Source organism: Lycorma delicatula, chromosome 4, assembly GCF_047948215.1.
Source record: "Lycorma delicatula isolate Av1 chromosome 4, ASM4794821v1, whole genome shotgun sequence".
Classification (NCBI taxonomy): domain Eukaryota; kingdom Metazoa; phylum Arthropoda; class Insecta; order Hemiptera; family Fulgoridae; genus Lycorma; species Lycorma delicatula.
The window spans coordinates 28,116,320-28,129,723 of NC_134458.1; the positions used below are offsets into that span (position 1 = coordinate 28,116,320).

General features: G+C 31.4%; 1 protein-coding gene across 2 annotated transcripts in view; it reads right to left on the bottom strand.

Annotated features, from left to right (window-relative positions):
* LOC142323227 (scavenger receptor class B member 1-like) overlaps positions 1-13,404 on the bottom strand; it is a 222,397-nt gene that overhangs the window by 164,381 nt on the left and 44,612 nt on the right. The window lies entirely within an intron of this gene.

Here is a 13,404-nt window from a genome sequence, read left to right on the forward strand (position 1 = left end):
AAAATTTCTATTCTCTCCTCTGAGTTCGTTGTGAACAGGCTTCAAGAGGACATAATTCATTGATAGAATATGAGATAGTGTGAGATAGTTCCCTATGGCAAATGTTAGAAGCAAATAATTCTTCTATAAAGTTAATTATTGATTTTGTAATCGTTATAGTATTTATTATTGTAATATAATCGCTTTTAATTTTGGGCTAATTTCTATCAGTTATTGTAAAGTTTATATTTTAATATAAGATTTGCATTACGCGATTAATAATCTACTTCTTTTGTATACATTAAGCGATTCTAGAGTAAATAAACTGTATTTATAAGATCTTTTACGTGTGCTATCTCTCAATAGTCCTATCTTTGTCGAAACGCGTACACGTGACAATACAGAACACGTGACAATTTGTTACAGAATTTTATTACACCATTTAAAATAAATGTATTGTATAAATATATGTATAAAATAAAATCAATCAAAACTCTTATTTATGCTTCTTGCATCCGTTGAATTTCTTGGGTCGGAGGTGATAAAGATACTTACCGAATTGTTTTCCATCATTTTTAGTTTTACACAAAATCTTAAAAGCAATCCTATTTTTTGTTCTTCTTGCTACATTACTATGCGGCAGTTGCATAAACGACGGTAACTGTTGCTGTAAATTGTAAGTATTTCATTAATGCGTTTATTTTTTTTTTGCTGCGGATTATTCGAAATAACCCCAGAAAATGGTTTTCAAACTAACAAGTAAATGTTATGTTCGAATAGGTCTTGTAATAAACGATGTATAAACAGTAATAAATATAAAGAGGCTTTACGAATAACTTTTTCTAAATATAAAAATATAAAATACCAATAACAAAGAATTTCTTAAATAAAAATAAATATTATTAAGATAAATGATTAAAGTTTTCATTGTAAACTAAAAATTATAATGCAGACTTGCAAGTGCGAAAGATTCGTAGTTTTGACCTCTTTAAGTCTCTTGTGACCAGTATAGCTCTTGTACTTAATTTACGTTTCAATACTTATAGAATGAATTTTTATACGACTGTAATCAAACCGGATATAACAAATGTCTATGCGTTTTTATACGCCAGTAATACAATTTTTTTATTTCCTCTTTCTTGAGTAATTTTCTTTTGCTTTTTGAAGATTTCTTTCTTCTTTTAGATTTGTTACATCCTTATCTTCTTTTAGCGACATTCTCTCATTTTTATCGTTTAAAATCATTCTTTTCCGATTTCTCGTTTTTACGGACGAAATTTGCCTTTTGAAAAGAATCTAAATTCCTCTAATAAAATGAAGATCAGATTTTCATGTTATGAAATACACCTAGTATTATCTTCCGCTCAGTATCTGCACATGTTTACGATAAATGTAGATAGACGATTTAAAGTATTTAGTGACGATCATTTTCATATAAAAAAACATGCGATGCAAACCGAATAGTATTAGAAAAGTCAGAGACGATTCGGCGGAATTAATTTTAAATTTCTTGTAACGATATTTGCAGAATCTCATCCGTCTGGAAAAACATTTTCATAACTAATTGTGTTTATTATACGCTTAAGCCGTTTGAAAATCAAATCAAAAACACATTGTTTTTTTACAATTTTTGTAATAGAAAATTAATTTCAGCTTATAAATATTGCTTGATTATAAGATGTTTATTTCGAAGATGAAGATGTACCACAGCGTACAAAATATAAGATGTGTAAAGAAGAAAGTTCTAATCTTGATGAGAATGAGAACAGAATACTATGTAACTCTAGGATAATGAAAGCAAATCACATGAAATCATTACGATAAAGGAAGGAGCCCCTTGATCAAGGGGATCAAGGGCGGGTCATTTCCCTATACGCTTCAGAGCATGAACATCTGTCCCTTCCTTCTGGATCATTCCTAATAAACGGTGGTTTTATATTTAAGATGACCGGTATTCATAACGATTGAATGAATGGAAGGAACCGGATCGCCCTCCGATCCCTTTAGATCACAGTTTTCTTGAAAAAGATGGCGTCCAACGGTATTTCGCATGTTTGTTTCATTGAACCGATGAGTTCCCTTTCGGTCTGTTTTATGAAAACCAGTTCGGTGCTAGGAAAGAAACAGATCCGGCAAAGTCGCTTCTGATGGGGGTCCTTTTTCTAGTTTTTTATAAACTTTCTGAACGGCGAGAGATATGTAGGGTTCGTTGATGGCCGATACCCTATCGGTCGGTTAAGTTTTGATCGGAATAATTCCGAAGAGTAGGAACCTGATTACGAAGGATTCTTGGGAAAAGAAGGAAGAACTTTCTAGAGGTTGACGGTAAACATTTTTCAAAATTAAAAAAACAATAATAATTTTCATCTTCTGACAACCATCCCTTAAGAAAATTATCCCGGTCTCTTCTATATAGTTTCAGCTATTTCAATTTATTTATTTCTGTTACTTGACAAAAACACATTAATTTTCTTTGATACAATAAAGTACGATTTCATTAATAATAATTTCAAAATAATCAATATCTAGGTTAGTAAACCTTAAAAGGAAACCTGAGGTAAACCGGATAACTTACTAGACTCGAATTGATAAAGAAGGTTACACCGGTATAAATTTCCTCACGCCGATTAAAAAAACTAGTCATAAAATGTTCATAATCGTCAACAATATAAAATTGAAAATTTTAGATCGGTAAAATACACGTATGTCATCTGGAAATGAATTTGATAAAAAAATAAATTAATTATAAAATAGAAAAAAATTTAATGTTTCGTTAAATGGTATTTCGTTTCGTATTTTATGAGAGATCAGAAAGTTAAAATTTACCGGATAGTCTTTGAGCGTTAGTTTATTTTTCAACCACCGAAACGAAACTGAATTCCCGAGTCGTTCCATAGACTGCTAGCTCTCCTACCAGATTATACGGTCCTTAACAAAGAGAACCGATTAAGATCAGAGAGGCGGACACATCCAAAAAACCGCGATAATAGAAAAAGGGGATCAAGATTTAAGAAAGGAGATGGCTATTGAGAAATCTTTATCTATCTTCGGAGGGACCAAAATCTGAAACAAACAAGCCACTCCAGAAAAGCTTAAGGCTCTACCTTTAACTAGGATCCGTCGGTATCAAAATAAAATTCAGTTTTTATAACCGATTTCATTTGTCGCCACAAATTAGATTTATACATCATACATCATGTCTAAATTTAATATTTTGTAATATGTTTCTTACAAAACGTGATTTATGCAGCGACTCAAAACATCAATATAATATAAGGTTGATATGAGATATTTTTTTTTTTTTATCATTTTTTGTTTATCAAAGCCCACTCCTTTTATTTTATGTGGAACAACTAAAACAAAAACCCGATCGAAGATTACCATCTAATAATGATTAGATAAACGCATTAGACGATGAAGTTACGATAAGGTTAACGTTAGCTTTTAAATAAGAGTAGAGATTATCTGCTTTTGTAAGTCGCTTGCAATAATGCGATAAGCAGTAATTTGATTTACTTATAGGTTATTTCAGTTGTTATAGGCTTGTAAGAAAAAAACAGACTTACACAAACTAGGAGAGCTTTAAGTCAGAAAATAAATCTGATAGTGTCAATTATAGATGCGAAATTAGAAAGAATTAAAAAAAATATACATTTTTATGGATCGTAACCGCTTTACTGCAGAAAAAATAAACATAAAACATTCTGGAATGTACATTAAGGCTAGATTGTAATAGAATAGAAGTGGAATTTTGTTTTTCATTCATAAAATAATTTAAAAAAATGTACCTTAACTGTAATAGAAGATGGTTTAATTAACTAAAACTTTTTTTTTCGAATAACGAATTGTTTCTGATATTGTATACCGATCGATTTTGAGTAATTAAAAGTATTAGATTTTAATATTACAATCGTCTGACTGGTTTGATAAACTTTTCTACTCCTTTAACGTATAAAACCAGTCAGCCGATTGATGAATATTAACATCAGAAACGAAAACTCTGAATTACTCAAAATGGATCGGTATACGATGTCAGAAAACATTTGTTTTTCGAAAAATGTTTTACTTAATTAAACTAAACAACCATCTCCTATTATAGTTAAGGTACATTTTTTAAAAGTATTTTATGAACGATAAACAAAATATCTGGATAAATTTGGAATTTGTGAAAGGATCCGACAACCGTTTTCCACCTTGGAATGAAACCCTTGGCACCCGATATTCATCCTCCATAAATAAATTTACTTTCTTTAAAATTCAAGGAAAAGTTTACTATGTTTTATTGAAATAATATTCTGATATACATTATCGTTGTAAAAAAGATTAAAATACAATGCGTGAGGATGACTAAAATAATAACAAAGACCTCGCTTCATAAATTAACAAAAAAATAATAACTAGCCCGATTAAATAATAATTTAGTAATGATTTTTGTATCATTGTTTGCCAAAATAAACACGATGATATACATTGGCATATTAGGTGAATAAATCAATTTAGGTCTACTTAATAGAACACATAAATGCTAATATATTGACTGCTTCATATTTAATTAACGTTTACCGTTAACCTTTTACTTTCCATTTAATATACATGAAGGTTAAACTAAATATATATTAATAATATTAATATCGGGGACATCCAAAGTCGTATGATTTGTTATAACTTTTATTATTACGAAGATTTTTCAGGGCTAATAATTAAAATTTAAACTAAATCATTGTATGATTATAAAATGTGTGATGTGTCGTAAAAAATATTTTGTACTCTTGAACTTGACACGCATTTAATAGACTATAATTAAACGAGACAATTATATTCGATCTTAATAATTGCGAACCGGGGTTACGCTGGACTGCGGTACTCCGTCGTCATCGGTCTTAATGGTATTTCAACTTCAGAAGAAAAAAGTATCACACCGGTCGTTTTTAAATTTTTTTAAATTCGTTAATAATTTATTTTCACTGTTATATTTAAGCGGTTCATAGATTAAAACTTTGTCGGTAAGTAGAAATTTAAAGTGTAAAATTTACCGTGAATTATAACCAGCTTAGAAGTTTAAAAAAGACAGCTTAGAAGTTTCATAAATAAATTCGATCTTTATGAGGCGAAAATAATCATAACAGCTAAAATTATTCTATTACCATTATTAGCGGCTTAGATACAGACTTTGTTAATACTGTTACTTGTAAATAATAATAACATAAGATTTTCGATTACATGTATGAAAAAAAACCCGTTCTGTTATACAACTAACACTAGGCACAGTCGAGATTAAGGCTAATTATCTCGAAAATAAATAATCGGTATTCTTATTCCTGATTAATATAAAATTTGGTTCTCCGAAGTAATCTTCGTCTCCGCCAAAACAACCCTGCAGTAATAATTTTTTAAATTAATGTTTAAAAAATCTGCTCGCATTACTTTACTATTTAATTTATTATCCTGAAATTTTAATGAAATTGAAGAAATAACTACAGATGCTGTTACAGATATTAACAGAAAATTATAAATACGAAAACGAAATGAAAACAAGATTACAGATAACTAAGGAAGAATTTAATAAAAAAAAAAGAAAAGAAAATCGTAATAAAATGGAGTTAAACTTGAAGAAAAACAAGATGCTTCTTGAAATGTTATAATCGCAATATATTTCTAAAGGGATTTTAAACGTGAACGTTAAGAGAAAGGGTAAAAGAAAGTCGCTGGCGGTATTTGAAATGTAGACTCTCGAGTACATAACGGAGAAGATTAAACGGATAGGTAGATTGAAAATGAAGAATTAATAAGAGAAGCGTGAACAAGAACGGAAGCTTAATCGGATTAAGTCAGATCAGAAAAAGCTGATGGCCGGGGTGTATTGTGAGTGGAGAAGAATCGATTAAAATAATAGTAGAAGGTTCACAAAATAGAGACCAGAAAAAATCAAAAATTATAGATCTAAAAGGAAGTGAGAACTGTCAGGAGTTCAAACGTTTAGCCGGGAATAGAAGAGAACGGAGACGGGCGTAGTTCAGGGAAACGGCCTCAGGATATATTCCTAATCATCATCATATGATGAACGCTGAATTGGTACGAAGTGATACAGCGAATACTTTATCTTTAGGAGTAGTAGTTACCGAAGTATGATTCATTTTACAACAATTATAAAACATGGAAAAGTATAAAATTCGGTAACTTAAGATTTGAAAGATCCACTTATACCGTTATATCGAATAATGATTCAAAATATAAAACGGAAAAGGTGGTGAGTTATTTACGCTCAAAGTAAGAGCTACCGAAATACAACTCTAAAAACAGATACTTTTCTGATCTATAATGAGACGGTAATATCAATAGGTCAAAATTTTATCTAAATAGGTAATTTTAACGCGATTCTTTTATTTTGAATAAGAAAAAGGTTTTCCAAAAAAAAAACACCCGATTACGGGAAAGATTCCTAAATTGTAGTAGATGTTTAATAAGTAAAAGAAAACTTTAAAAAAAGTTACATGTAAATGAAGAAATGCTTCGTTTTATTGATATACACTCAGCTCGGCGAATAGAAAGAAGCTCAAGTAGCACAGTTTAATCCGCAGTGTAACCGATTCTGTACTAAACGACAGCCGAATAGAATACCGTTTGATAATGAGCTAAAATGTGTAAAGGATGGTAACCGTGGACTGGTCTTCTTCGCTTCAGCTATCCGTTGCCCTGTACGTCGATGAAAATATTTGATACGAAATGATTTCTTTGGTTATTTCTCAGACTTCCTTCACGCCTATTCGTTTCTCTTCACTTGCCTTGACTCCAGTCGGCAATATACTGTTTGACATAGATAACTATACTGGGTGGAAAATCCTTTCTCTTAACTTCTTTTCTTCTCGCTTCTTGAACGAACACCTTACCTAATCTTTAAGTTATATCACTTAATTCCGATCGCGCCATATAACGTGAACCAATATCTTAACTAATTTTGTAATTAATTAGTTTTCCATTTATTTATAGTTAATTATATTAAGAGTAAGATTCTATTATCAGCATGAAACGTGACCAAAAGTCTTAACAAGTAACTGGTTACTAAATATTTCACGCTATATATAAATTCTATTAGCGTGAAATATTTTCCGGTGAAATAAAATAATAATAAAAGCGAAATTTATATTCGTAACGCAATTGTTTTATTTATATGTCATTTATTCTTACGTTTTACGTCACACCTTACAGGTTTTATTGTAATAAGAAGTTGTGTACACCACAAATAGTACAGTTACACACACACACACACACACACACACACACACACACAAAGAAACTAATCATATTAGTCAACATATTCGTTGATCTGTATTTTTTGTTAAATTAAGTAAAATGTGAAAAACGATTTTCCAGTCTTCACCGCTAACTAATAGATGCAAGCACATACAAATTTAAAAAAAAACCATATGCTTTAAAAAAATAAAAAAAAATATATATAACATATACATATATATACTTATTACTGTTACTTTTTTAATAGATGTACCTAAAATACTAAGCAGTCGTTATTTTATTCAGTAATAATAATAATGCCTCAAATAAATCCAACCCCACACGTCCGTGCAATAACATCTATGCACTCGCCGGGGTGGGTAACAACATGGTACCTCTACTTATGTCGGCCAACGAGGAAATGGTCTTGCTCAGGAACTCCTTTTGGAGTACGGGATTGGAGGTCCCGAGCTATCCGAGCTGGTTGCGGTTGTGCTTCTCGGTTTCACTGTTTGCAGCGGTGGTAGGAGGCATGACCGTGATCTGTTTGCCGACGCTGGGAGGAGTGCGGACGGGGATTGTCCATCCCTCTTCTCGGTTGTGGAACCGGGCTGAGGATGGGCTGCTGTTAGCTTGCTTTGCCGAAGTCTTGCGTCCTCCAGTGTGAGTCAGTCACTTCGGCCTTTGGCAGGGATTGTCCCATGGATAAGGGTGTCGGAGCCCTTACTGCTACGTGCGAGCCCTGGGATATTTGTATCGTGGGTCAGGCAGTACCTCACTCCCCGGCCCGGGTTAAATTTGTGGGATGCGGCTGATTGGGGGAACCCAGGCAGAATCATTGATCTGGGGCACGCCCAACCGTCTCTCCACCCGCACCTTGTGACATATTGACTGATGACTTATAGGATTATAGACCCACACAAAGGTCTTTCTTTCTTTCTTATTTAGCCTCCGGGAATTACCGTTCAGATATTACTTCAGAGGATGAATGAAGACGATATGTATGAGTGTAAATGAAGTGTAGTCTTGTACAGTTTCAGTTCGACCATTCCTGAGATGTGTGGTTAACTGAAACCCAACCACCAAAGAACACCGGTATCCTCGATATAGTATTCAAGTATTCACATTCGTATAAAAATAACTGACTTTACAAGGACTTGAACGCTAGAATTCTCGACTTCCAAATCAGCTGATTTACGAAGACACGTTCACCACTAGACCAACCCGGTGGGTTCGAATACCCCACAAACCCATCATCGCCAGTGTGTCTTATTTGTCAAAAAACTTTTTCAAATGAAGCGATGAAGTCTTCTAGGTTACAAAATCATTTGAATAAAATGCACTCAGATAAGAAAGACAAAGATGTGGCCTATTTTCAAAACCTGAAAAAGAAGTACGTAGCTCAGCCAACTATATGAAAATTTTTTCAGCGGCTTCCAAGCAAGATGTTGATGGAATTCGAGCTTCGTACAATATCTCATCGTTAATTGCTAAAACAGGCAAAACCATTGGGGACGATTTAATTTTATCGGCAGTAAAAGAAATAATAACCACTGTGCTCCATAAACCAGCGGCAGATATTATCCGAAAAATTCCTTTGAGCAATAGTTCTGTGCATTGATGAGATGACTGAAAACATCGAAGAATCATTATGTAATCATCTGAAGACTTGCCAGTTTTCAATTCAGTTGAATGAGTCTACTTTGCCGACTAATGAAACATTGTTGTTGTCATATGTGAGGTTTATCAAACATGAGAAAATATGTTAAGAACTATTATTTGCTAGAAATTTAGAGACAGATACAAAGGGGGAAACCAATATAATACACTGCAAACGTTTTGCGACAAAAAGGAAATTATTTTGAAGAATATTATGTTAATTAAAAATAAATATTATGTTAATAGCCGGAGCGCTACTGATGGCGCTCCGTCTATGACAGGGCGTCACAAAGGCTTCATAACGTACTTAAAAAATAATGTTCCACACGTGCTTGTTGTACATTGGGTCATTCATCGCCATCATTTAGTTGCGAGAAACCTCAGTGAACTCCCGCATTCATCACTGCAATATATTAATAAAATCAGAAGCAACTCGCTAAAGGACAGTTTATTTATTCAGCTTTATGTTGTCAATGATGAAGATTTCAACCGCTTGCTGCTTCACACAGAAGTCCGCTAGCTATAAAAAGGTACTTGTCTGACTCGATTTTACAATCTATTTGACTGTGATAGAGTTCCTAGAAAATTGCCACACGAGAACCTCATTACATCAAAGAATGATATTGCGTATTTGACAGATCTATATAAATTGTTTAATGATGTTAATTTCCAGCTTCAAGGCGACGACGTGAACTTTATTAAAAAAAAAAGTCGTTGCGCTTTGGTAGCCAAATTGCTATTAAACAAGAGAAATACAGGCAGACGTGAATTTAATAACTTCCCTAATTTATCAGCAGTACCCTTCAACAACAACGATTTGCTTGTTTAGTGCCAACACTTGGAGAACCTCCACGGTGGTTTCAAAGAACGATTCCAGGACATTTTAAATATGTACATACCAGACTGGGTGTTGGATCCTTTTTCAAATATCAACACAGCAGGATCATCCCAGTTAGAAGAACAACTTATAGAACTGACAACAAACGAAGAAATAAAAATAAAAATCAAGAATGGCTACCAATAATTTTTCTGCAAAAGCCAATCCACAACTGTACCCTGGATTATGGTCGATTGTTCAACGATTTCTGATAGCATTCCCATCGTCGTATTTGTCTAAACGAGAATTTAGTGCTGTAGCAACGTTGCTAAACAAAAAGAGAAATCGGGTGCACGTTACCGAACGCGGCGACTTACGGCTGTTTTTAAGTAAATTCGAGCCTAATATTAAAAAACTCGTTAAAGCACATTAAATTCATGCTTCACATTAATGTACGTGTAATTTTTCAATTGAAAGCTTTGTTTTAATTATTGTATTGTTATATTGAATATGATATCACTATTGTTCATTTATTACTATATAGGTACAATTGTAATTTTTTTTAAAGCAATTTAAACAAAAATACTACGATTTAAAAAAAAATACCAAATACTATGCATATTATGATTAAATATGCGTTTTAATTGCACTCATTTAAAATGTAAATTTCAACTCAGAATAGGATATGCCACGTTTAAAAACAATAATTGCAATTACTGTTTTTAAGAGCGCATCTTAAAAACAGCAATTGCAATTATTATTTTCAACAGATGGTAAGTTTAGAAATTTTGGGGGCGCTAGATAATTTCTGATTCTCAATGTAGGCGGTGGGCGAAAAAGTTTCAAAATCGATGATGTATATTAATTCTAGCAAGAATATTAGAAGCCAAGACATGCGTTTTCTGAACACTGGTTTCTCATTTTCGTTTATATTATCAAGAGATCGTCACAGTGCTTTCTTCTCTATCGCAATAAAATATTAATAACACATCATTTCTATTGTAATAATGTTATTTTTAATTGTTGCATACATTTTATTATTCGGCTTATCAAAACACACTGTATTTTTTTAATTTTTAAAAAATAATCATTCCTAACCGAAATAATTGTTACATGAAAAATAAAATTATAACAGAAAAATAAATACTAAAATATAAATCCAAATTTTTAAGCTATAAAAGAGTTGTGACCGGTTTGGGCCGAAATTTAAGTTAAATTAAAGAATAATTTAAAAGTGTAAGTTTTTAAAATTTTTCTTAAGTTAAAAAAACACAAATAAACAGTAATGAAATAGAATTTCGTAGGTTAACCAGAAAAACGGTCAGGGAATAAAGAAAGACAAACTTACTTTTACCCGAATTACTAAGCGAGTTGTTAACCCGCTAACTTATCGACTTATCAGCAACAATATAACGTAACGAGACTGCATTAAGGCGTATATTACACATCACTTTTAATTGAGCGACTAGATTTTTAGGAAAAAACTGATGGAATTTACAATTTTACAGCCGTTGCTGCCGGAAGCAGCCATTTTTTTCTGACGTCGCGTATAGTTGTCGATAGGACTCCACACAATAACATAACTCGAAGTAAAAAAAAAAATAATAATAATAAGATAAAATAACATTTCCTAGCTCGATAAAAAAAAATAATTGTAGCACAAAAATGTAGTACTGTGTACATAGGAAAACAATTACGGAAATTTATTTTCTATCGCACACTTATATGCATACAAACACTCCGCTCGCGCGCATTCGCACATACATACATGAAGGATGTAATGAATTAATTCTACTGTAGTAACAGTAATATATTTATTTTTAAGTAGTTTTGTTCATTTTTAGTTTATGATATTGAATAGTACTCGTATTTATACTTAGCTAGTGACAATAAAACGTAAATAAACATTTAGTCTTCAAGTTTCGTTGTATTGCTGCAGGTATTGCTAACGTCATTAAAATTATACGCGGAAATAAATAGATTCATTTGGCTTTCTTCCAAGTAATATATGTATTTGACCTTATAAAATTTATTTTATCTTCCTCTAAGATTAATTTTACAAAAGTAAATAAATAAATAAAATAACCTGATTATAAAAAATGTATGGGGGAAAACAAATTATATGAATTACAAGTAATAATCTGAAATCCAGATAGTTAATAATAATAATCACTATGTAATAATAATAATAATAAAAATATTAATAAACTGACACATTCAAAAATTAAAAAAAAATATATTCCTATTCTGTTTGCATAGGTCAATTTTTTTTTTTTTTACTGATTTATACACGTAACATTTCCCTATTTCTCGTATACCATTTTTTTATGCAATATTCAGTAATTAACGCAAATATCTATGTACTTTTAACAAGGTTGACTACTATTAAGATGTCAGAAACAATAAATAAATGAAGGAAATTAAAAGAAAAAGGTTGCGACCTTATAACAAACATGTCATTTTTCTCTCACTTCACAAGTTAGAATTTTTTAGATTATTTAAAAGTTCCATATATTTTTTTATTTCTTCCTATTACATTAAAAGAAGTAATTCTAAAATTAATACGAGTACGATAAAATAAAATTATATATTTTTTTATCTTTTAGGCTGTTAGTATAAGCTATGTTTTTATAACATTCCTTTTCGTTTTTTGAGAAACATTTTTTAAAAGTTTTTTAATTTTTTCAGATCGGAATTTATTGATTGGGAATTTATTTTTTGGGCTGGTAGGATTGTAATATATTAATGAAATTAATTTTTTTCCAATAAGTATTTTTATATTTTTGTTCTTTTTCAGAATCAATATTGAATACTTTCATTAAAATAAAATTTCCATCGATCTATAACAAGTAACACAAAATAAAACACCTGAATTTGAGGGGTTATAATTTTTAAAGCTAAAATAAGTAACATCGTCGGGGGGGGATAAAAAAAATTAGGTAATTATTAATATTAAAATAATTATTGATTTATAATTGTCAAAATTTCATTTAGAGAGAGAAACAAATTTTCATAAGGCAGAATGTAATGACGTTTGGAAGGGTACTAAAAAAATAGTAGAGATAAATTAATCGTCCATATTACGGGTCGCAAAGAACAGTTATTTAAGAAATATTTTATCGGATGATGGCTTGGTCGGGCGTTTTTTTGAAAAAAATACTAATAATAATAGAAGGAATCTTAAAATTTATAAACCGCTTATCGGACTTCAGACTTACCTCGGGTAAAAATTAAAGGAAATTTGTACATGTTGCCCTTAGGATTATTGTTTGTTTGGATTTTTCGTTTTAGATAGTTAGTCATCCGTATACAGTCTATGTACGTACAGAGTCATCGTGAAAGAACGGAGAGGTTTCAGTAGCAGAAATCAAGGCGTTAGGAACATTTTCAGAAATTACTTTGGTCGCACCGAAAGCACCCACCCTAAACCAATTACAACCGTAACAGAATATATGTCACATCACATTTGAGTAGAGACTGGACGTAGATTGGATATTTCCCGAACGACGAAGGTCGCGCATATTGAAATTTAATATGTAAAAAAACTATTTGAGATGAAAAATTTGACAAATAAAACAAAATAATGAAGTATTTTTATTTTTATTAATTTATGCCTTAAACCCCCACCATTCTTTTATGATGACTGTACTATACGTTTTTCAAGTTTTTTTCCTTCGTTGTGTAGCACCTAAATATAAAAATTACTGGTTTTCAACCTC